Source organism: Diabrotica virgifera, chromosome 6, assembly GCF_917563875.1.
Source record: "Diabrotica virgifera virgifera chromosome 6, PGI_DIABVI_V3a".
Lineage (NCBI taxonomy): Eukaryota > Metazoa > Arthropoda > Insecta > Coleoptera > Chrysomelidae > Diabrotica > Diabrotica virgifera.
In genome coordinates, this window is record NC_065448.1 from 126,780,940 (window position 1) to 126,808,429 (window position 27,490).

Below are 27,490 nucleotides of genomic sequence, written 5' to 3' on the forward strand. Positions count from 1 at the left end.
AGCTATTGACAATTAAATTTGTAATAACATGCAAAAACCACCTTTACCAACTCTTTCATAATCACCTCTTTTCGCGACTAAGGGTTTTAAAGAGAGTTAATATTAATAGACCAATAGACCTTGTAAAAACCTACAAAATTCTTTTTACCAAACTTTCTAAGATAAAAATAAAAGTTACGGTTCAAAAATCAATTTATTTTTTGTAAAAAAATAGAGCAATCCAATTGGAAGCATAATAATGTAAGTTAGCGGTGTTTTTAGTCATGGGCCTTATTCATTCTTCTTTATTTATGTATTAGTAATAGATTCTAGAAGTTTGACTGGCGTAGAATGATTAGTTTAAAAAAAAACCGGAGTTAAAAGCGAATAAGGAATTTTTGTAGTTTGGTAAAAAATGCCATTTTTTTTTCAGAATAGAAAGATTAGCATCAGAGATACAAAAAAAAAAGAATGTGTGTGTACTTTGTACGCACGTAAGAAGATATTCTTCTATTATATAATAGGTAATTTAAACGAAGTAAATATATTTAAAAGGGTTTTTGTACTTATTTTATTTAAAAATGAAACTAACTTTCTTATCTACCACTTTCAAAAAAGAAGAATATCTTCAAAAATTATATAATAATATACTTACAATCATACAATCTATAAAAAAAAAATAAAAAAATAATAACTTGCTTGGGGCTTGAACCCACTTCACGTCTACCGCGCCGTACGAAAGTTGACGCCATTTCAAACTGCACCAAACTCTCGTGTACGTCATGTGGGAATATACACAAACTAAACGTTTACACCATAAATTTATATGAATTTAATAAAATTATTAGTTTGATTTTTGTCGAAATAAAATACAACAAAATATAGAGTAAGAAAACGATATAATATGAGATGAAGATTTGTAGAAAGTTTTTTCGTAATCAGATTATGTAAATTAAAGCATTGCCTACTAATAGGTAACTACATTATTTTGTTTACATTTTCCAAATAGATAGGTATTGAAACTATGTATTAGGTATTTCCAACTGAAACATTCAGAATTACGTACCTGTGGCTTTTTAAAGTCACTATAAACTATTTAGAAAGTCACTATAATTATAAATTTGATTTTATTTCTGTCCACACATCAATAAAAACTAATATTATACAATATTTTTGTTTACTGATAACCTCCATATTGAACAATTATTGACAGATCATTTCAAAATTTCAACACCCAATCAGAGCCCGTATAACAACTAATACCGTACTGTCGGTGTGCGCATGCGCGCGGAACAATCAAATTTTACCCTCAATCGATTCGCCGCTAAAGAAGGATATCTTCAAAAATGTTTAAATATGAAATTGTAGGTTATTCCCAAGAAACTGGTTTGAAAAATTTTTTTCTACGGCAAAAACTGAGTGAATCGTAAATGAGTACCTGTCATATCGAAAAACATTGATTTTTTTATATAAAACTAACACTTTCGATAGCGAATAAATCGAGAGCTGTTAATTTTATCAAACAAATGTATAGAACATTTTTGCCTAGAATGAATGTTTTTATCAACTTTTGTGGTCAAAATATAACAAAAAATGTCCACCCCCGAGATGGGGTGGCAACCACCCCCATGGTAAAAGGGCCTTTCGGCATCATATAGATTTTGATCCTTGGAGTATCCACTACTCATTCACAATTTTTCAAGCAAATCGATCCATTCTGTAAAAATTGCGAGGTGAAAAAGATTCCTGGACTAATTTGGGTTTTCCCGTATTTTATAATACATATTATATTTCCTTACTTTTAGATTCAAAAATCTAGAAAAGTATTAAAAGACGACAATAATATGAACATGTAGAATAGTATCGTAACAATTCTTAACAACGATTTTAAAATAACTGTAACTTGACTGGCTTAATTTGTAACAAAACTCTAAACGTTTATCTTCATAAAGGGCACTAGTTTATATTTTCTTAAACGGATGCCAATATGAAGTTTCTTTTTTCTAAAATAAGACTATGTTAATTTCACTGAAACTTATCTTCCTAAACATTGTAGGATAAAACTTTTCAAATGCTATTAGCTATTTAAGTTACACTGTTTTCAACTTCTTAAACTAAGGAAAGCTTTTACGCTCAGTGACAAAGTGCTTTAGTTGACAAAAGCCTTGTTTCTTGGTTGAAAGTTCCAAGTTCCATGTAAATCAATAGATAGGAATACTTTGTTTAAATTAAATCTGATTGGAACAAGATGGTACTTAAATTTAGTTACGTTAATAAAAGGGACGCCATAGCAACAAACAAACTATTTATAATATTAAGATAACGTACTGATAGATCAATATAATGATATTTAAGACATTGATGATGAAAATAGAAATCCGCTATAGATATCTTTAGCGGGAAACAAAATTAAGTGACGCCTCTCCTATATAGTATGTATTTAAATATTTTAGTGCTTTGAACAGCCTTTTCTTATTTATTAATCCATTATGAACACTTTATTTATTAGGTTTTTATTTAAATTTAATTACCTTTATTTTCCTTTATCCTTTACACTAAAAATATAACAAAATAAAAAAGTATGAAAAAAATTTTTTTAAGAAACGCTTTTCTTTATTTGCGAGTGACTAAAATTAAAAATATTATAAAAAAAATCAACTAAAAAGCAAAAAATAAAAAAAAAATGAAAATATCTAACATTCGTCAAAGAAAAACGTGGCGCGTCTTCATCGAATAAACGGTTTTCGCCCCACGCTTTTCTTTAACGAATGTGTTAGATTTTTAAAACAATTAAACAGTAAATAAACATAAAATTTGCTTTTAATTTTTATAAATGTTGCTTAATTGTATATTTTTTGAAAATGGGCTTGCCCCGTTTATTAACAATAAATAAATAAATAAATAAATAAATAAAAAAAATTATTGTCTATTCGTGTATTATGTATTTCTGAGAATGCATATGTCTCCAAATTTTTAGTCATTTGCATTGAAGAAAAGGCTGTCCAATTAACGTAAAACGATTTGACCCAAACGATTGAACTAAAGAGAAGCATTTAAATAATACGCCAAAACGAATTCTAATGTTAATTTTAGCACAAAACGTCTCTACCGGTGGTTTTTATAAGACTGCGATAAAAACACGAATTTTTTATATTTCGAGTTTTGTTTTGTTTCGTATTGTTTCGAGTTTTGTTTTGTTTCGTATTGTATTGAAATTTGACACGAATAAGCGCCGATTTTTATATAAACAGATATTAGCTTTCAAAATTTGAAACTTCATTGTTTATATATGAAGCATAACGTAAACAATTAACGTAAAAAGTGAAATTATGTATAGTTCATACCACTAGCTACAATCCGTAAATGTTTCAAGTTTCTACATTGTAAAAAAACAAGATAATTTAAGCATTTTCCATTAAAATCGTTTTTTTTTATTTATAATTATGTGTGTGTAGTTTTATTTTATGACTAGGGACATAATCCATTAGCCTATTCTGTTTTGATAAATAATTCAAGTTTTTTTTTAACAACTGTTATAGAGAGAACCCGTAACAACAATATAGATCTAATCTTATCTTGACTTATACATATATTTTTTATCTAGTACATAGCTACATATATTTATTTTTTTTATTTATCATATTCTATTTATTATTTTTTTTATTTATTTTTTTTTATTTTTTTTATTTTTTTTTCTTTTTTTTCTATTTTTTTTAATTATCTTTTTTTTTCACGGGAAAGAAAAGGATAGCATAAGGTTGGGTTATTACATACGCCTAGGGGTCCATCAAGGCGACTTGCACAAAACAAAATTAGACCACGGATAGAAAGGGTAACAACTGGGTTAAAACAAAGGACTTATATCACTAACGTTTTACAATTTAAATAAGTTTTTCCATTTACAAACTCAATTTCATTTCACGTATGTGGCGAAAAATTATTTCATATATATGCAAGTTGTTGGATTTTATTAAATTTAATAAATTAAAAGGTAGCATAATAGGAATATTTTCACTATTGATATACTCATATATTTTTTTTACAAATTGGTTTATGCAACGTGTATTTAATGAGCAACTTAAGACTAAATGCTCAATTGAGCCTTCTTCGCCACATTCGCAAAGTGGAGTTTCAGCTAAATTAATTTTAAATTTATGTAACGAAGACAGAGCATGGTTGAATCTTATTCTAGATAGTATCCTAATCATGTCTTTATTGAAATTTGAGTTTTTAAACCACGTAGAGGACTTTATTCTTGGTTTCACGCCTTTATAGTATAATCCCTTGTTGGACAAATTGTACATTGTTTGCCATGAATTGATCATTTTTTTCCTTAAATGAGAAATTAGATCCTCAATTACACATTTATATTCTGATTCTTTAGATGGTTCATTATATTTGGCAATTTTGTCTACTATTTCATTGTTTATTAATCCACAATGAGCTTTTATCCAACAAAAAATTATATTAGATCCTCTTAATTTTAGTGTACCCACCAGATTTATAATTTCAGACAAAACATAGTTAAATCCAATATTATTACAGTAAGAGCTATTTTGAATTTTTTGTATTGAACTTTTACTATCAGAAAATATGACGTAATTAGCTTTAGTTCTTGTCAAATTACTAATATATTTAAGTGCTTCTAATATTGCTATTAATTCAGCGGTGTATATCGAGGTGTTAATATTTAGATCTACTACTGTACTAAATTTCCGATCTGGATCGTAAAAGGCCGAAGTAACCTTTAGATCCGATTTAGATGCATCCGAATAAATATATGAATAATTAGGAAACATAGATTTTATGTCAGCTTGGAACATGCTATTCCGGATATATTGTGGAAATTCTGAGTAGTCTCTAAGATAACCTACTTTTATGTTGTCTAAGAGTTCTAATTTTATTTTAAAACATGGTAATTCTCTCGAACTGCAAATGTCCTTACTATGTTGTATGCTTACGTATTTGTATGATTCGATAATAGGTATTGTAGGCTTTTTTTTCCAATATTCCTTAACTAGATCACAAATACTGAGGTCAAAGCATTTTTGTACTATAGGACTTTTTTTTGCAAACATTTTTAATAAAAACTTCTCAGTTAAGTATTCTCTTCTGAAATTTAGTGGAGGTTCATTACATTCTACATTTAAATTTGAAATGGGTGTACTCTTAAGTGCACCTATACTGATTCTTAACTTTATTCTTAACTGATTCTTAACTGATTCTGACTTTATTTACTAGCCTATCTAATTTATGCAGGTGAGTCTTCGCTGCTTGACTATAAAAAATTGACCCATAGTCTATTATTGATCGAATATAGGCTTTATAAAAGGTAAGCGTAACATTAGGATCAGCACCCCAACTTGTATGACACACTGATCTTATTGCATTTAGTCCTTTTTCTGTTTTTTTTAGTAAGCGGTCTATGTGTTCTTTCCATAATAACTTCATATCTATTACCATACCCAAATAATTAATGGATGATTGAACCTCAAAATTAACATTATTGAACACTATAAATTGTGGTAGTCTCTTTTTTGGAGAATATACATGCTTGAGTTTTCTTTGTAGAGATGTTTAGTCCTCTGTTAAAGTAATAATCTTCTATTGTCGAAAACATTTCACTCATTATATTGATACCTTGATCGATTTCAACTTTAGATACATACATACACACATCGTCAGCAAACTGTAGAACGTTTTCTCTTTTATTAAATTGTTTATGTAAGTCTGAGGTATAAATGAGATATAGTAGAGGACTAAGGATGCTTCCTTGCGGTAATCCAACATTAGAAACTCTTGGATCCAATAACTCATTGTTGATTTGAAATTGTAGATTCCTATTTGAGTATAATTGTATTATTTTTTTACCAAATTCACTGGGTATTCCTATTCTCTCCATTTGTTGGTAAAGGATATTTAATTTGATATTATCATATGCAGCTTCTACATCTATGAATACCGATGCCAGGGATTTACGTTCAGAAAAGGATATATTAATATCTAGAATAAGGTTAGCTATATTTTCTGATGTTGATCTTAGTTTGCGAAACCCGTATTGTGTATCACTAATTCTGTTATTTTTCTCTAACCAGAATTCGAGTCTTCTCTTTACCATCCGTTCGAATGTTTTTAAAATACACGATCCTAACGAAATTCCTCTATATGAATCCGCAGAGTCTATATCTCTATTTGGTTTTAAAATAGGTATAATTACATAATCTTTCCACGGATCCGGAAATTCAGATTTTATCCATATTAAATTAATTATATTTAACAATCTCATATTCTGACACCTTGGTAAATAGTACAACATAATATAATGAACATTGTCTAAGCCAGGAGCAGTATTCTTATGACACTTTAAACTATATTCTAATTCTTTTAGAGGAAATTATTTAACAAACTTGAATTATTATTGTTAACATTTTTAACAGGATTTACATTATTTATATTTTGTGGAACCCAGGGCGGAGCTAACTTGTTTAAAAATTCTTCAGTCCAATTATCTTTTTTTACTTGATTCTTTGGAAGATTATAAGTATTTTTTATTTTTTTAATTTCTTTCCAAATTTCTTGGACTGGAGTATTTTTATTTAATTTACTACAAAATTCTCGCCAAGAAGCTTTTTTACTTTTCAATATTGTTTTTTTCTTAATTGCCTCTGCTTTCTGATATTTTATATAATTTTCATATGTACTATTTCGTTTAAATTCTAAAAAAGCTTCTTGTTGAAGTTTTATAGCTTGTGCACATTCTGGGTTCCACCATTTTTTATTAAATTTACTATTGATCGTCATTTTTTTCTTAGGTACTGATAATTCACAAGCATCATTCATTATATTAATAAATGTGTTATATATGCAATTAATATTATCATCCGTATTTATATCTTTAATTTCAGTAGTTTCAAGAATAGAAGAAAATAACGACCAATCTGCTCTGTTCACGTTCCATCGGGTTCTCTCATTAACTATTGTTATATTATCAAGATCGCTTTCAATTATTATAGGAAAATGGTCAGAACCTAGAGATCCATTTTTTACGTTCCAATCAAAACAAGAAGAATATGCCGCTGGAACATATAGTTATGTCCACAACTGATTTATTTCTAGTTTGTAAACCAGATATTATAGTTTCGGCTCCATTATTTAAAAAACATAACTCACAGTCTTCTATTGCTGTTAAGAGATTGAGCCCAGCCCTATCATTCTGATCACAACCCCATGCATTATAATGACAATTAAAGTCTCCTGCCACCAAAAATGGTGCGCTTAAACTCTTAAAAAAATTTTCCATTCGCTCTCTGATACATTTAAATTGGGTTTTGCATACACTGAATAATATATTAATCACTTTATTTGATTTTAATTTGACTGTTATTGACATACTCATAACCTCATTGATTTTATGATGATTGGGATGACCTGTAAACTGAATATAATTTTTTGTCAAAATAGCTAAGCCTCCAAAACCGTCCCCGCGGTCTCTCCGAAATATATTATAACCACTGAAATTAATATTATTTTTTTCTTTTAACCACGTCTCACTAATTAACGCTATATCAATATTGTTATCAAAAATAAATTTCTCAAAATGACCTTTATTGTGTATAATGGACCTAGCGTTCCACTGTACAATTTTGAACTTATTTATTGTCTGCGAGAATACGACTTAAATTATTTTTAAAATCGTCAAACATTTTTATATTGTCCAAAATAATTGAGTTATTCCTTAAGAGAGTTTTAAAAGTGCTTATAATCATATCACAAACAGAGTTTATTTTAGAGTTATTTGAACTTAAGCTAATTGTTGGTTGGGAATAGTTGGGAATATTTCTATAATTTTGATATACCGGTTGACTACTAGTTGACGGAGATGAAAGAATTTCCTTATGCTCGTCAGAATATCCTGAACGGGGATAATTAGGATAACCTTCTAGATTTCGTCTACGTTTAACCGGTACTGAGTAATGAGTGCTTTTGTTTACATTCTTTGTCACCGTTGCGTAACTGTGATCAAATTTTTTATTAGCCTCACTATAGGATAAATTTTCTGTGGCCATATATGTTTTGATTTGTTTCTGACGATGAAATTCTTCACAATTTTTCCTATCCGTTGCTTCATGATTTCCTTTGCATAAAATGCATGATATCAGCTGCGAATTACAAGAATTTGTTTCGTGCTCATTGCCGCATTTCCCGCAGCGAATTTTACCCCAACAGTTAAAATTTACGTGGCCGTACCTCATGCACTGTCTGCATTGAATTACCCTTGGAACATATATGTCTACATCGTAAATAATTTTTTCTATTACTACCTGTTTAGGAATCATCTGTCCCTTAAAAGTAACAATAACTGCCGTTGTAGGTTGTAACTCGCCATTTATCTTCCGTTTTATTCTTCTTACTTCATACATTTTAAGGTTATTTCCATATTTAGGTTTAATTATGTTAAATAAATCATCGTCTTTGATATCTCTGTCAATACTTTTTATTACACCTTTTTTGTATGTAAATAAAATTGGTATATAAGCCTCGTAATTTTTTTCCTCAAATTATTTAGATTAGACTAATTTATTGGCACTACAATATGAATTTAATTCGACTTTAACCTTATTTTTACCAGTTACAGAAATATTTAGAATGTTATCCTTAATATCCGGTTCTGCCTGTAAAATCACCCTAGCTGTAGAAATTTTGTGATACTTACCAATGTTCATATCTCGACTTTGCACAAACACAAAATATGGACCTTGATCTGTTAAACTATATTTATTTTTTTGTTTTATTATTTTTTCAATACCACCTGTTTTGTCGCTTTTTCCATTTCCGCTACATTCCATATCCACTTCACTTATGACCATAGTTTTTCCCCTATCAGGGGGGTAACATTTCCCATCCGAATCACCATTCATCGCAATCGAAAAAACTATAAACAAAACTTAATTACCGTTCTCGCACTGATAAGACCTACACTCGATCGATGCTTAAAACGGACTGTGTATTTATAATTAATAAACATAAAAATAGTTATTTCCACCTACCTCTACCGAAAGTATACTTTTCCGGACCTGATTGTAGGGAGCAAAGTTGTACTTTTCCTCCCTAGGGAGGAAAATATTTTTCCTCCCTAGGGAGGAAAAGTAAAAGTGACGTCATGGTATTTCATTCAAGAAATGTAACTTATTGACGCCCTGTACAATATCTATTTTCTATTACGTAAGTTTCTATACATTTTAACGTTTATTTATAAAACACTCTGTATTGTGCAGAATGGTAAAAAACAGTAAATTGTTATTTTGATTTAACAATGTTTACATTATTAATTTGACTTATATTTGACAGTTGACAGTTATATTGTACGTACTTGTTAGTTTTAGTTCTAATAAATTTTGTTGGTTAGTTACATAAATAAATTAAGTAAAAATGAAAAAATGACTTGTTATTTGAGGAAGGTGGAAAAACCATATGTATAACATGGGAGTAAAGTGCCTTTTCCTCCCTTGAATGATTACTGCCCTCCGCTACGCGTCGGGCAGTAAACTTCATTCTCGGGAGGAAAAGTAGCACTTTCCTCCCTTGTTATACAAATAGCTATTTTCCTAACTAGTGCGGAAAGTGATACTTTCACGCACGAGACTGCCGTTGACCCGAACGACGTGATAGCGGAGTTCGAGCAAGCTGTCGAGTGCGGGGAAGACACTTTCCGCATGAGTTAGGAACAATTTTTTTTCTAGGGCCGTACGTTTGGAAAAAAGCCACAAAAAATAGAGTTATGTCAATTTTTATTTGTAAGTGAAAATACACAAATTAATTCTTTGACAAGCTCGTCAAAACCAAACTTTCAATATAATGGTTTACCACGACGACGATATTGGTTTCCATGACGACGATTCAAAACCATTGTAATTGTCTACTGATCTGACTTTTAAATATGATGTCAAAATAATTTTTTCTACAACCACTATTCAAAGTGCACTTTTCTGCACGGTTTTATGTTAGCAAACTTGATATTTTCTCACAGTATAAGATATTTGACATTAGTGTGCAGAAAAGTGACGTTTCTGTGCCGCAAAGTTCTTTTCTGCACAGTTGACTACCTCATTCTGAGTAACGTTATATTCTGTTTACATCCGTGGACTACCGCATTCTGAGTAACGTTATATTCTGTTTACATCCGTGGTTAAACTTTAGACAAATATATAACCTATAAGACAATTATTATATTTAACTATAGCATATAAACTAAATTATGGATGTGACAACTGTTTTATTTTACAATTTTATTCTTATTAAACATTTTATAATTATCAAATAACCAATAAGGATTTAGCAACCTGTGCAAGAGACGTCGAATGAAGTAGGTTTTGTGTAAATCCGTGACTGCATAAATATAATGTCAATAATGTGTAATAATTGTTTAAATTTAAACAAATTAAGGAAGTGCATTAATTTTGTAACTGATTTCTGTGCAATTTATTTAGGTATAAGGAATTTAAATTGATTAGTAGGTACTAATTAAGTACAGTTTAAAATTTATCACATAGGTACCTATTATAATTAATCGTCGTTTGGAAATTGTGATTTTTATTTTTAGGAAAAACTGTGCTTGTAGAAAAAGTATAGTGTGAAACACGTGCAGAAAGGTAATTTCTCACTCGTTTGAATTGCGGCACTCGCTTGCGCTCGTACCGCAACTTTTCAAAATCGTGAGAAATTAGTACCTTTCTGCACTTGTTGCACAATATACTATTATTTCATCGAATTATCGCGCTAATTTCATTAAAACATGAACACAATAAGATAAATTTGAAATAAATTAGTAAATAATATATAATTATTAGTTTATTGCATGAATTATAATATATTATAATGCCATATTACAAGGTATTTTACTTTCCCGCACGCCGTGCGGGAAAGTGCAACTTTCGGAAACGAAATGCGTGCGTAAAAGTGGCTCTTTTAGCACGGCCGTAGAAAAAAAAATTGACTATTCGTGTATTGTTCCCGCGAATGCATATATTATGTCTGAAAATTTTCATTCGTTTGCATTGAAGAAAAGGCACTCAAATTAACGTCTAAAGATTTGACGCGAACTATTGAACTACATAAAAGCGTTTAGTAAAAAGCGTTTAATAATAAAAAATCGAAATAATTGATTTACAAAGGAAATGAAAATATAGTATATCAAAGTGTGTAAATAATTTATTTCTTTAGCTGAGCGCTTTCCACATAAACGTCATCATCGGATCTAATGGTCAAATAGTAAAAAAGTACCGCTATATTGAGGTATAAGCATCAGCATTTGAAGAACATAAATATGAAATTTCATTAAAAATGTATAAGTACTTTGCCCTCCGTACAACGCCAAAAATGAAAAAACAGATAAAACGGCCACATACACGTTACACAAACACATAAAAAAATTTTTATCATGATATCAGCCATCCATTTTTGGCCTAGAAGAGACAGCGGACTGACAGTCTCTACTAGGCCAGAAATGGATGGGTGATACCTACACCTATACCATAATTAAAAAAGTTTTATGTGTTAGTGTAACGCGTATGTGGCCGTTTTTTTTTGTTTTCTGCTGTTTGGGGTTGTACAGAGGACAAAGTACTCAAGCAGTTTTTTTACTATTTGACCATTAGCTCCGATGATGACGTTTATGTCGAAAGCGCTCAGCTAAAGAAATAAATTATTTAGGTACACACTTTGACATACTTTAACTATATTTTCATTTCCTTTTATTCATTCAAATGTGTACAAACTTATCAGTCTTTCAACTAATGATTAATAGACAAATGGCTATACCGATATGCGATAGTACCAAAATACCGAACATCTCACATGTCTCAGTCCCAAAGTTGATCTTATTATCAATTTTTTTTGGTATACTTTCCACATTGTTAAATCCTAATAAGTTCATAGATAAATTAAGTAGATAAATATATAACTTGATATTTGTGAAAATTAATATTATATTAGAAAGGTCAAACCAAAAGTCAGTAGTTCAAAGATTTTCCGAAAAATCATTAATTTCTTATGGTTCTAAACCATGAATAATCGTTATTAATATAATTAAATATTTAATACTTATTAGTTATTAAATGTAATTATTGAAAATTTAAAAATATAAAAACCAACAGACAGTGACCGGTGTAAAGGTATTGGAATCTGGAGTAGACACTACTCATTATTATTTAAATATTTACGTAAAATTACTACAAATAACAAATTGATTGAATTATTTAATTTCCAATCGATGAACTGGTCTAAGATGGTAGAGTGTGAAACAGAACCGGTTTAAGTCTGATTTTAAACCTCTTTTTAACAACATCATGCCAGCTTCAAGTCAACCACCAAAAAATATTATTTCATATACAAAAGCAGTCCGTCAAAAATGGAATCTTGTAATTCCAAACAGAGACCAAACTATTTTATTTAATACTTTAGATTAGAACATTCTATATTTAATGATTACCTATATCGAATGATTGAGTCAACTACCTATAGATCCGAAAAATATGATCTTTGCATCCCATATAAAAAACTGTAGAATATGCATATTATCTATCGTCTAAAGATTTGGTAGGTAAAATCGTTGTGGAAACAAGAAATATAAATATAAGTTGAAATGATATATAAAAGCAAGAAGATTAATAAATCCGCCAGTCCTCGTAATTCTGGCTAATGTATATCCAATTATAACGTCCAACATAAATAAAGAGGAATTAATAAAATTAGGTCTAAAACCTGTTTTAAAAATATCCTACTTACGAGTAGGAGTCTCTTTATTTCAGTCACATACCCAGTTTCCGAAGACAAATTTTTATATCATTTTTGCCAAAAATTCTTCTAACACCGGAATTTTTTCCTATCGAGTTCGAGTAAACATCGTTCCGAATATTCATAGCCCAAAATGACATTATGTTTTAAATTAAAATTAACCGTACACCAGGCAGCTAATTATACAAATAGTGTTCATATTCTATCGCCCACAATACTTTAGCGTAAACATTGATAACACAAAATATACCTTTAGCTACAATTTCAAATACCATTTCTTCCACACCTACTACTTCTCCTCATATTACATCCCAAACAGCAGCAGTTCAATATTTACCAGCAAATCCAATTTGACAAATTTAACCACAAAATACACGTATACCAAGACCACCTCTTCAGTTAACACCACAACCATAACACCTAAGCCGTTTGACTCATACTCTATGACTCAAAAAACAAAATTCAACGTAACCTAAAACAAGTTAAACATTATTTTCAAATAAAAGTACAATCACTATGGATACTTCTTTAAACATCTTGACTGAAAGAACCGAAAATAGAACCTTAAAAGGTGTAATCACGCCACCTACAATTTTGACAAAACTAACCATCAGTCATTTGAACAAACAAGTTAATGTCAAAATATTAATAGAACCAGTAAGAACATATCTATGAAATCAAGCACAATAATTATTATTAAGCTTTGATAATTATTATTATTAGACGTAACAAAATTGTACTCAGAAGACTCTCTTGTACACTTCTGAAGCATTTAAAGAGACTAGGACCATATTACGCTAATAGTCCAGAGAAATAAGGATTTTCCCAGGACACTCAAATATCCAGGCAGCTGACTAATTTTTAGTTATTGTAGACCTGTAGGTAAAAAACCTACCTGCTTCGTGCCTTGAGTTCGCGTCCTTTTATTAATTATTAAAAATTTAGTGCAAAAAACGCGATTTTTTAGATTTGTTGCACCCCATTCAAAAGCTAAATAGTTTACATAAAATTAAAAAAAAATGATTTTTTAGATTATTGGAAAAGCTTCAAAATACCGACAAATTTCAAAATAAATGAAAATTGATATTCCTTAATAACTTTTAGTAGATTTAACGTAGAATTTTAGGGTTTTAACCAAAGTTGGGTATTTTGGTAATTAAAAAACCCTCAAAATTTGAGAGGGATCCATTGATTAATTTAAAACTGATTCTATTTTTTTTATCCCAGAGACCTTTATTTTGCAATAGTATAAGACAGAAAATATCGAATATTGGATGTTCAATGGATTTTGGTCTTTCTTTTTTTATTTGTGTGTAATTTTGACGTACATTACAAATTCATATGCAATTTGTTTATAAAGGACCCCGCAACACTCCCGGTCCCGGTCAAATTTAACGAAAGTTTGGTCAATGGTACTTCTCGATGTGTAGATTAAAAACTCCATGGGACCTGGGTCTGAATAATTACTATTTTCGAGCTACAGTCTTCTCAAATTTGAATTGGATTCGACTGCTCGGTTTACGTTAACTGAACTGGTTCACGGTCAAGTGAACGAAAATATTTATTATTGGAAGAAGAAAGACTTATTTTATTGATGCATACTTGCGTATTTTATATGAATTCGTAGTCAAAAATAGATGCGTCGTATTTTAGTCTTCAGAAAACCTCCGCAAAGTCCTCAAAAAACTAAATAATTGCGATATAAAATGTGCTACTAGAGCGATATAAGAATTATCAGGTTTTCATGAATGCTTCACAGTTATGCAATACCAGCAAAGCTGCAGTTCCGCCTTATCTTTGGAATACTACTGAACAGGGGCGGATCTAGGGGGAATGGGGTAATTCCACCCGTAATATATTCTTCAAGATTAAAGGAAAAATTATTCTTCATTTAACGAGAATGAAAGAGATGGAGCCGTTAAAACACATTTATAATCAAAGACCGGATGGTGTGAAGAAAATACGTAGGCCCAGAGTACGATTTAAAGACCAGGTGGAAGACGAGTTACGGGTATTAAGAGTACGAAATTGGAAAACCAAGCCGAAGGATAGGAAGGAATGAAACTGATTATTGAACAGGCCGAGGTCCACCAGGGGTTCTACAGCCAGTGATGATGAACTTTTTAATACAAAATATTGTACAATGGAAGGTGCTACAGCTGAAGATCCTCAACAATGATTACAGAGGTTATTAATTCCCAATGTTGTACAAGCTAGAGTTGAGACTGATAATATGATTAGAAAAAATGATCAATGGGAAAGACTTCATAATCATGATTTTTCGAATTTTCGACTTAGAATACCTAAAAAACCTTACGATTGAGATATATCAAACCAGGATTCATAAGAGTTCGAATATTTTCTACGTTTCGGCAAGATACAAACCACCATATAATTATTTCCTACACGGTTGATGAAGATGAGCCTGCAGAAGAACCGATTATCGGGTAGCACTGTACCTGTCAATTTGGTGCGAGAACTGTGGGTACATGTGCTCATAAAACCAGTGTGTTATGGTTTTTAGGCTTTGCAAAACATCAACCCAATATTAAATATCCTGATAGGTCGTTAGTTAATACGACATAATATGATGCATCTAATCGAAATCAGCAAAATCTTAACGTAAATATAGTCAAAGATGACTTAAGCCCGATTTTTCCATACACAATTGTAAATAATATTTAATGTTTACTACCTTGCGTAAACCCCCACCCTTCAAGCTACTTGCAAGCAGAAGGGGGGACATAGAGGTATGTCCGGCTAGCTGAACCTTGTCAGGCAGCGGAGTGGGTCGGAGTTCTTTATAGACCTAAATCTGATGTAATAATGGGCGCCAGTCCATTCCAACGGACTACCCCCGGCTATGAATGTTTTATTTTAGGAACAGACAAGAAATAAAACGAGCCTTAAAGTAAACCAAATATGTATTGACTCTTCTAATACGTAAAACAAATGAATGAATGTAAGGAATAACGGAATCGGTAAGTCCTAACAAACAAAATAATAAATAAATACCAATCGAACAAATGCACCTCTTTTTCAAAAAAAAAACAATAAAAAAAAAGAAACTTTAATAAAATTTATCAATAACATGTACCTAAGTTCCTCATTTTAAAAATATAAATTAAACAACCTGTAAACCATAACATATTTTCAGCATAATTAAAATATAAATAAAACAACCTGTAAAACATAAGTCAGTTTTGTAATAATAAATATTATATAACATTATTCTCCGCTGTAACAATAAAATTAAATAAGAGGTGTAGATGTACGCAATAGCAAGCCCTGCGTATCTGATCAGATATGGGACCGTCAAGATAAATATTTGATGTCATATGTAGGGTTAAATATACTATCAATTACACAAATTACAATTAATTAATTTAAAATAGTTGTCAATACCTGGCCTAATATTAAATAATAATAGTAGATATTGTTTGAAACCAGGTAAGTAAATAAAAAAGTTTTACAAGAACTTACCGTCCGACCATACAACTAAACTTATCTGAATTTAATAACATAACATTTCTTCCTCCGCCGTCGATATGGCCTTTACAGAAAGCCGGTAGGATTTCCCCATATCCACGTAGGATATGTTCAGTAGGAAATATCAACGTACACGAAATCAAAAGTCTATTTATAGAGAGGAAAAGTCCCTATACCATGAAAGACAATTCTGCTTACAAGTCCCTCTATGGTATTATAATATCACCCTGTACAAAAGATGTTTAAAACTCATTCAAAGTCATTAATCCATGTAGTATCTGTTCTTGGATTCAATAACCGCAAGTAACATTGAATTGTCATGTTTTGTTATTATTTTATTCATGATTATTCGTGAATAAACAACGGCCTCAAAGCAAGGGATTGAGGTTGTGATATTTTTAGAAGAATTTGAACCGCATAAAATACCTATTTCGTGTTTTGAGTTAACTATACCACCTCCATGGTGCGTACAGATCAGGGCGAAAATTCGGGTTAATATTGGCGGAGAACTAAGACATCCGAGTGAAACTTCTTTTATTAAGGTAAAACGAAGGTATCGGAGCTAGTATATGAAGTGATGATTATGATATATGAAATGATATATGAGATAAATGATATACACTGTAGAAGTGCTATTATATGAAGAAAAATTAATTATATGAGTTGTAGTACCAGACAAGAAGAAAAGAAAGAAAAAAGAGAATTTTTAGTAAAATATGTGAGAAAAATGAAAGAAGACATATAAAAATTGCAAGAAAAGAAGCAAAATTAAGAAGATACTAAGCAAATAAGTAGCTAATCATTGAAATATGTCTAAGAATTAAAGCTCTAAATTTTTTTTTCTCTAAAGTAACGTAAATTATAAATAACTTATTTTTAAATGTAGATAATGAATTCAGGTTAAATTTTCGCGGAAAATGGAAGTGTTTGAATTAAGGATAGACAATATCTTACAATAGTGTTAGTAGATAGTAAGCAAAGGGACACAGAAAGTGAAATTTTTAGACATTCAGCAACATAGATTAAATCTTAGGTATGATAGGTACAAGAGAGTTATTGGAAGTTTTATAGAGACATATTAGAAGTTTTAAAGAGATTACATTTTTATTATAGGTACATTATTTCAAAGTTAGTAAGACATATATAAATAAATCAAAAGAAGACTGAAATAGGAATTATTAATAGAGTAAAGGATACATTTTTTTACTTATTCGAGTAATATTAGCTTAGCTTAGGACTTTAAGTTAGATACGAGATTTTTAGTTAGGTAGATTAGATTATTCCCCTGCTTATAGGAGATGCATATAGGCACTAAAAGACTATATTAAAAATCCCGATAGGTTTAGTCACTGTTTTTATGTGGACACTGTTTTGTGAATGGAGAAAAGACTAAAAAGCAAGACGGAACAGAAAGTGAATTAGTGATAATAATAAACAATTTTTAGGATTAAAAAAAACGTACCATGTTACAGTTAGTTAGGATAGTTAGGAAATCTAATTTCTGAAAATAGTATTAGGTAACCATAAGCATTTTTGTAAAAGGGAAAGAGGAGCATCACATTTTAAAAATATGTAATTTTAACAAAACGGGGAGGTATGGTATTATAATATCACCCTGTACAAAAGATGTTTAAAACTCATTCAAAGTCATTAATCCATGTAGTATCTGTTCTTGGATTCAATAACCGCAAGTAACATTGAATTGTCATGTTTTGTTATTATTTAAATGTGTATATAAACATTAACTCGGTCAAGAAAGATTATTATGATTATTGATGTAGTTGGAAGGTATTCACGTATAGGATAGGTCAAGTTAATATTGTAAACAACTTATGTAGTGAATCATCGACTTCGAATTAAATATAATGTTATCGGAAAACCTGAGTTTTAATTAATTGGGACCAGAAGGCAGTAACCACACAATTATTTACGACACCTCTACCAGGAAAAATAGGTAGAAATGTTCTGCATACCAGGAAATAGAAATAATTCTTTATACCAGGAAATAAAAATGATTCTTCATACCCAACACAAAAATAATTCTTAAAACCCGGATAAAAAAAACCCTAAAACAACACGGAGAAATCAGGATCATGTTTATTATTTCATAAAATATAAGCTTCCCCCAATTAAACTTTTTACAAAATTGTAATAACTATGAATTCATTGAAACTAAAAAGTTTAGACCCAAAAACCATTATTTAATTTTCTATTATTTAAATAGCGTTCAAGAAGAAAGCTAAACCAAAAAAATGACAAAAAATAGAATGACGACAACCAAAAAAATTAATATAAAAAATATACATAACTTACCCAGCAAATTACACCAATGATTGAACTGGGGTTTTTAAACAATTCACAATAACTTCGAAAACTTCCAAATTCCCATACAGTCCAGGAGTCCAATATAGTCAACGGGACATCAGTCCGACAGGAGACGACAAATAAATTTATCCCTTAAGGATAGGCTGACCTAGGAACACTCAACACAATAGGTAGCCCTTATAGAGGGGTGTGCAATAATATCCCTCAGCACGAGGTAGGATTTATCCAGAATATTTGCTATCACGCCCTTTTCAAACTTTGCCTTCCACCATGTCTCACTAACACATTCCAAAATGTCCCCTCGGACCTTTTCTACGGAAGGAAATTCTTCGGCTTCCACAACAGTGCCGCCAATACTTCAATCAATTAGGCCCTAATATAAGCGGTTCATTTAAATATCTAATTAATAAATATATAAAACAATATATGTTGCCTACAGGTAGGGCCCAAATACACATAAATAATTAGTTACTAATTACTATTTAATACCACCAGAAATGTATTTGGCAATACTGACACAATTATACCTTTACGGCCAATCACACAAAAGATGATAGGCCAGTACAGTAAACATTTAATTTATATTTATGGCAAATTAGATTTGTGCTGTTGCACAAAATTCAAACGTAACAACTACCAGGTACATACTTTGTTTTTTCGTATTGAGATCAAGTCTATATTCTCTACTTTTCTTATATCTGATAGGTGGAAAAAGTTTCATGTCAGCTAATGTATTTTTTATGATTCTACAACTTTTTCTTTGGTCCTGGACAATGTTACGGAAGGAATTCCCCCATTCCGCCACTAAATACGCCACTGTTCAGTAGTATTCTAAAGATAAGGCGGAACTGCAGTTTTGCTGGTATTGAATATCTGTAAAGCATTCATGAAAACATGAAAATTCTTATATCGCTCTAGTACCACATTTTATGTCGCGCTTCTTTAGTTTTCTGGGGAATTTTCGGAGGATTTCTGAAGACTAAAATACAATGCATTTATTTTTGACCACGAATTCATATACAAGACGCAAGTATGCATGAAGAAAATGAGTCTTTCTTCTTCCAATAATAAACATTTTCGTTCACCTGACCGTGAATTAGTGCACTTAACGTAAACCGAGCACTAGAATCCAATAACTTCAGAAGGCTGTAGCTCGAGAATAGTATTTACTTAGACCCAGCTTCCATGGAGTTTTTTCTTCTAACACATCGAGAAGTATCATTGACCAAACTTTCGGTAAATTTGACCGGGGCCACTTTTCCATAAGGAGTGTTGCGGGGTCTTTTCTTAATTAATAAACAGTCCTTAGACTCCCATTAGATTTTATGTACCTGTAATTACTGAAACGTAGATTATAATAATTATATTATTAATTATAATAATTATGTTTAATGTGTGTTTTTAAACTATTGATGTTTTTTTTATAATACTACTACTATCGCTTTACAGCGTTCTCCGACGCCTTCCGACTCCTAACCGCCATTTTTCTCTGTTTAACCATAGACCTGAAGGGATTTCTCTCCTGGAGGGATGTTTTTTAAATATGTTCGTAAAATACGTTTTATCTACTCTATGTCGTATTATGTATCAGTTTTTAGTTTGTGAAAGTTTGTGAAAACTGTGATAGATAGCAGTGCGTGAAGGATTTAAACTGTGCGCGAAGTAACAATGTATGTATTTTAAATGCGATTTATTTTTTGCACTGTTTTCACCTTCGCGTTGTCATGGTGACAATCCTTAACTTTCGCGTTGTCATGGTGATGACTAGTGTTGCCCAAATGCAAGACCAAGACGAGACTTACACAGTCTTGGTCTTGGTCTTGCGCCAATACACCTGGTCTTGGTCTTGGTCTTGGTATTGCGCTCTCGGTCTTGGTCTTGGTCTTGCAGCAAAAGTCTTGCAAGTCTCGCAGTTGCACATTAGCCTATTGCTATTCTTTAAGCGTTACTTTAGATCTTAGAACAACGTAGGTACAGTGCACAGATTCTAAAGGTGCCGGTGGGGGACGCCGTCTATTCGCAGTATTATAGTCGGTCTATGAGAGAGAAAGTATTCAAAATCATGAAATAACAAATTTTATACTATTTGTTATTTCATTATTTCGAATACGTTCTCTCTTTACACCGACTATAATACTGCGCATAGACGCCATCACCCACCGGCACCTTTAGAATATGTAAACTGTAACAGAGTAGGTACATTTTAATCTCTTGAATTATCATAGCCATGGTAATGACCAACAAAATTAATAAATGTCTAAACTGACATTGGGTAAGTAACGAACTCACGATCTAAGCGATCCGTGCCTATACTCTAATTAACAACTATGGGCCATTCCACGAACATACGCCTGTTTTGGATTACTTCGACAACGAATATTTTACTGTACAATATAAGAAGTACGAAAGTAAATGGCGCTAATAATTATTCCAATAAACAACAATGTAATTTGCAATTTACTTTCGTTCTTCTTATTTTGCACAGTAAAATATTCGTTGTCGAAGTAATCCAAAACAGGCGTATGTTCGTGGAATAGGGTATATATACCATGGCCCACGGGAGACAGTCTGTTTCTTAATAAACGTTTGCATTTAATAAGCTTACATGTGCTAAAACATGGGTAAAATACAAAAAACCAAATTAATGACAATGACATAAAGTTGACTGTATTTCAAAGAACATTATCTGTCTAGAAAACGATTGATCGAACCTCACCTTATATGAAATGGAATAAAAGAGTTATACAATTTGCGATTTATTTAAATAAAAAGTAAAATTAAATACAAATTAAATTACAAAACAGTACGCAATTGCTTTGACTTTACTTTATCTTTATATTAATTTTTTTGGCCCAGAATTAATACAAAGATCCTTTTATACTCCTTAATATCCAATACCCTAAGTAGGATATTGTTGTGTGTGTAGAATGATGAGTTTAAATTTCTTTATGAAAGATATTTATACATACATATCGAAATGGTAACATAATAAGGTTAACAACGCGACATATTATGTGTCGGTGTCATAAACAATGTCAAAGAAACTTATTGTTCATTATGTTCAATATAATAGAAATATACTGTTATTAAAATTGATACTTAGCCGCGCTTTTTCAGCAAATTTTGGTTTGTTTAATAGGTCTGGATTCCGCGTATGAAAAAATAGTTGATTAATAGCAAGTGAAAATTTGTTAATAGTTTAAGGGTGTCTAGTCGGACAAACTTTGATATATAGGAACGCTGGGACAGGGGAAGTTTTAATTGTGGAACAGGTTAAAAATTTGGAACGGTCAGACCACGAAAACGTCACATGTATTTTGTCCGACAGAATTTCAATTGATTTTTTACCCTTTCAATAAACTCTCATACAAAAATCAGGCTGCTATTTATTACCAAATGGGAATTATAATGAGTCCCACATAACAATGTCATGTTCTTAGTAGATTCATAGAACATACTTTTCAGAAAAAGTATATGCTGAGAATATGCGTAATTACCATTACGAATGTGCAGAGCAGATGCTGAGTATATACTACATTACAGTACTTAAACGTTCTATGTATATACTTAGAATGTACTACTGCACTTTTTTTCAGTATATACCAAGAATATACTTTTTACAACATTCCAAGGGAGTGCTATAAACCTTCTATTTATATAGTTAGAACGTACTACCGCACCTATTTTTAGTTTATACCAGGAACGTACTTTTTAGAATATTCCAAAGAAGTGCTATAAACCTTCTATTTATATGTATACTTAGAATATACTACTGCACGTCTTTTTAGTATGTGGGAAGAATATACATGTAAGATTATTCCAAGCAAATGCTATATTGCTCAGAAGTATGTTTTCAGCATCACCTAATCTCATCCTAGGTTCTACCAACTATCATATTTACATATTCAAATTGCATACGAGAATGTAATTAGTACATTTTACAATATTACTTAAAAAGTAAGTAGGTACATATAAATTTTAGTTACTTACATCAATATTATATAGGTAAGTATATAATATATATTAATGCAGGGATGCAGTTCAATGAGGAACAAGAAATGGAGGAGCAGTAAAAAAATCAAACAAGGAATAAACAAAGCAGCAGAGAAAGTGGTTGGAAAAATGCAAAAAGAAAGAAGAAACAATTGGTTTGACGAAGAGTGCAAACTAGCAGTGAACGAAAAGAATAAAACAAGACTGAAATGGCTAAGCACAGGCAAAGAAGAGGAACGAGAAAAATACCAAGATCAAAGAAAAAAGACAAAGAAATTGTTTAAATCAAAATTGTTTAAATCAAAGAAAAATAAGAAAGTAGACGAAATTATGAACGAGATCGAAACAGAAAATAAGAGACACAATTCAAAACCACTGTACCAATACTTAAAGCTCGGTAGTAGAAAACGGACAGCTGATGTAGCCATAGAAGCAGAAACATGGCAGAAGTATTTGGCAGAAATGTATCAAGAAACGGATATTGAAGAAGAAAGAGAAACAATAATGAACCCGGAACAAGGCGAAGAAGAAAAATTGACCTATACAGAAGTAAAAGATAAAATATGCAAACTGAAAAACGGGAAAACAGCGGGAGACGACGGAATATGTGGAGAACTTATAAAATACGGGGGTGAGGCACTATACAGAAAGATTTATGAACTAATACAGAATATCTGGAATAAGGAAACAATGCCCGAAGAATGGAAGAAAGGAATTATTGTGACGATCCCAAAACAAGGAGACCACAAGATATGTAAAAACTACCGAGCAATTAATTTACTGAATGTAACATATAAGGTAATGACGGGTATAATTAGAGACAGACTAACAACATACACAGAACAGAGCATAGGAGACTACCAGTACGGTTTCAAAAAAGGAAGATCCACGATAGATGCTATCCATACACTAAAACAAGCGATAGAGGAAACATACGAGTACGATGGAGAAGCACATATACTTTTCCTAGACTTTAAACATGCTTTTGACAAACTAAGTAGAAGAAAAATAATCCACGACTTACAAGAGAGCAAAATACCAAAAAAAATAATAAGAATGATAGAAATGACAATGCGAGATTCCCAAGCAACAATAGACACCGGAAGAGAGAGAACAGAAATAATAATAATAAATCATTAGACAAGATAATAAAAAACTTGTCAAACGCAGCAACTATAAATAAAAATACAGTACAAGTAATTAGATATGCGGACGATATAACCATAGTAGCAACAGATAAAACGTTCCAAGTTCCGGGCATTAAAAAAAACGTTCCAAGAAATAGAAAACGAATCCAAACTGAGAGGACTGGAAATAAATGAAAATAAAACAAAATACATGAATGTAAGTAAAAAAAAAGAAGACGCAACTGACAGAAATGACCATAGACGCACACAGCTTCGAAGAGGTTGAAACGTTTAAATATTTCGGAGTATTAGTCAACAGAAGACATGAAAGTGTAGATATGAAAAGAAGAATTCAAGCAGGAAACAAAGCATTCTACAGAAATAAAAAAATTTTCAAAATCTACAAAACGACCATAAGACCAATAGTGCTATATGCTTTGGAGACATTCACATTAACAGCAAGAGAAGAAGAGCAGCTGAAAATTTTTGAGAGAAAAATTATGAGAAAAATTCTGGGACCAAAGAGGGAAAACGAAGAGGATACAAGGCTATGGATGAACCACGAAATACAAGAATGGATGGGTCAAGAGAACATAGTTAGAGCAATAAAAGCACAGAGAATTAGATGGTATGGACACATAATGAGAAGACAGCAGAACAATCCGTTAAGAGTTATAACCGAATGGATACCACCAGGTACAAGAACCAGAGGCAGGCCTAAACTCAGATGGAGACAACAAGTGGAAGAAGACTTAAGAAGTATGGAAATTAGAAATATAGGAAGGAAAATCAAAGAGAGAGAAGAATGGAGAAAGTTAGTGGAAACAGCAAAGTCACACCAGCAACTGTAAAACCAAGCTCAGAATGGGATGATCCCCCACAAAAATATCTTCAAGTGAAAACAGCTTCAGCTTCCTCGGGAGCGTATAGCTTGTATATATGTTACGGTTCAAGTTGATTCTCAGTTAGAGTTGACTCCAACTGAAACGAGCAGTAAAAGTTGATTTTAAAAATTTAAATCAACTTTTACTAGTTGGAGTTGACTCTTCCTGGATCGATTCAGTAAATGTTGATTATACGAGAATCTCAGTACATTTTTGATGAGTGTGCGTTTCTTTGTTTTGACCGTTTCAACTACTTATTAGTATAGTCTGTAACGTCGCCCCCGTTAGGTAAATTATTCTGATTCGATTTTTTGCACAAACTTACTCAAAGAAATACATCCGTATAACAATCCTTATAACAAATACACAGGGTGTCACGCGGTACCGCGGTCGAAAAATTGTTTAACCAATTTCAGTAAAGTCAGTCAGTAAAGTGACTCTTTATCGAATGAGTCTGATATTACGAGCAGAGGAACCGACGCGTTCGATAAAGAGTATTGAGGTGATGCGTACAAAATTTTATCGTTAATCATAAAAAACATTAACACTTACTTACAACTTTAAGGAAATTTTTTTAATTTTAGACGAAATAAAAAATTCGTATGACAGTAATGACAGTAATGAAAGATGACTTTTGCATGATGGCCGGTTTTGATGTTTAATCGATAGTTATCAATATTGTATACCTACCTAATTACTAAATCTGTAAAGTTTTGATTTATTTTGTATAAATATAATTGCGAAACACTACAGAATTTTACTTTTTGACATAAATTTTATTAATAATAAGATAAATTTTGTACAATATTTTTAATAATTAAAGTAAATAAATTTTAATTTCACTCAAATAAATAATCGATTGCTGCCATTGACCACTTACATTCAATCTCGGTTAATTTGATTAATTATCGCGGCAGGTAAAGTAACATTCTTCTTTCAATACAACAAAGTGTTACTTTACTGCCGAAAATGAGGGCAAATGAGTACAATAATGAATGATTTTAGTGAAGTTTGGCGATAAACAATGATTTTAAACACATTCGCAAAAATACATAGTTTTTTCAATTCGTACAATTTTTTTTAGATCCGTTGGGCCTTTTTTCTCTAAAATTGACTGTTGTCGAGTTATTAGCGACTTATAATTTAAAAAACGCCAAAATAACCATTTTCAAGGTTTAATAACTCGGTTAAAAATAATTATTGTGAAAGTCGAGCGAGCGGCCGTGGAGTAACGGCATAATCGCTGGCCTCATACGCCAGTGTACGTGGGTTCGAGCCCTGCTAAAGACAAACCATTTTCATTTTCAATAATGACACGAGCCGTCTCACCGTGCCTCGGAGAGCACGTTAAGCAGTCGGTCCCCCTGGGCTAGTGTACATCGACACTAGTTACTTGAAACAGGGTTAAAGATGTAATTGGCGCCGGAACTGTCCGAAAGGCAAAAACGCCATACGATATTATATATTATGAAAGTCAGAAACTAAAAAAATTAAAGATTAAAGTTACCTCTATAAGATCCTGAAGAAATTTTTGTCATTATTTCATTAATAAGATATTATTTTTAATTATCCACAATAAGCGCTAATCGTGTATTGAGGCGCCGTCAATGTGAGTGCGAGTGAGATTCACCATTGGATGGCTGGAACGGTGCATCTGTCTAGCACTCACCATTGACGGCCGCCTAATACGCACTTAGCGCCCATTGTTAATAATTAAAGATAAAGCTTAGTAATAAAATAGTGATAAAAATTTCTGCTGGATCTTGTAGAGGGGGCTATAAACTTTGATTTGGTCACTTTCTGACTTTCATAATAATGGATTTTAACCGAGTTATTAAGCCTTGAAAATGGCTATTTTCGCATTTTTCAAATTTTAAATCGCGTATAACTCGACAACAATAAATTTTAGAGAAAAATCACAAAATACCTTTTTTTGCTCAGAATAACCCAAATGATCTAAAAAAAATGTTCGAAGTGAAAAAATTATTTTTGTGAATTTGTCTAAAAAAATTGTTTAAAAAACAATTTATCGATCAAGGTACTGCCTGGCACCCAGTAGATTTGATATAAGGACCTCTTTTTGAGTAAGTTTGTGCAGAAAATTCGAATCGGAGTAATTTACCTAACGGGGGCGACGATAAAGCCTAGACTAATTTGAACATATTCAGTAACATTTAATTTCTAGAATCGGCTGTTTTTTACTAAATGGCATTGGGAAGAGTATACTTTTCCTAGTTGGAGTCTACTTTTACTAGTAAATATTGAATATAAATCTTCATTTTATATTTATAATCAACTTTTACTGAAACCAGCCGTTAGAGTTGACTCCAACTGGATAATCAACTTGAACTGTAACATATATATATATATATATATATATATATATATATATATATATATATATATATATATATATATATATATATATTTACTCCCAGCGTATGAAGTGAGCCACATATCAAAAGAAACTGCGGTTGAAGTGAGGTCCTGTACAAAGTGAGGTCCAGTATACGGACCTCACTTAGTCAATCAATGTAAGACTTTTTCGTAGACATGTACTGATAGCAAACACTGTTTTTTTACAAAAAAAAGTGGGACCTCACTTTGTATGGTCCACATCAATTTTTAGTTCAGAGATTTTCCGCATAGAGGCGCTGACTTTGGCGTATATTTTCTAACCATGTATATTCTATGCCCTGTTGAATAACTTACGATACACATAGTGAGGACCATACAACTGGCAACATCTGTTCAACCAATCTTTAAAACAGTGGATCGTCAATCGTCGCATAAATTCAAACAGTACAAAAATGTTTAATACTTTAATCCTTTTTGAGAGCGTAGGCGCAAAATTTCGGTCGAGTTCTTTTTAAACGCATTTATTTTTTTCGAATCCTGAGA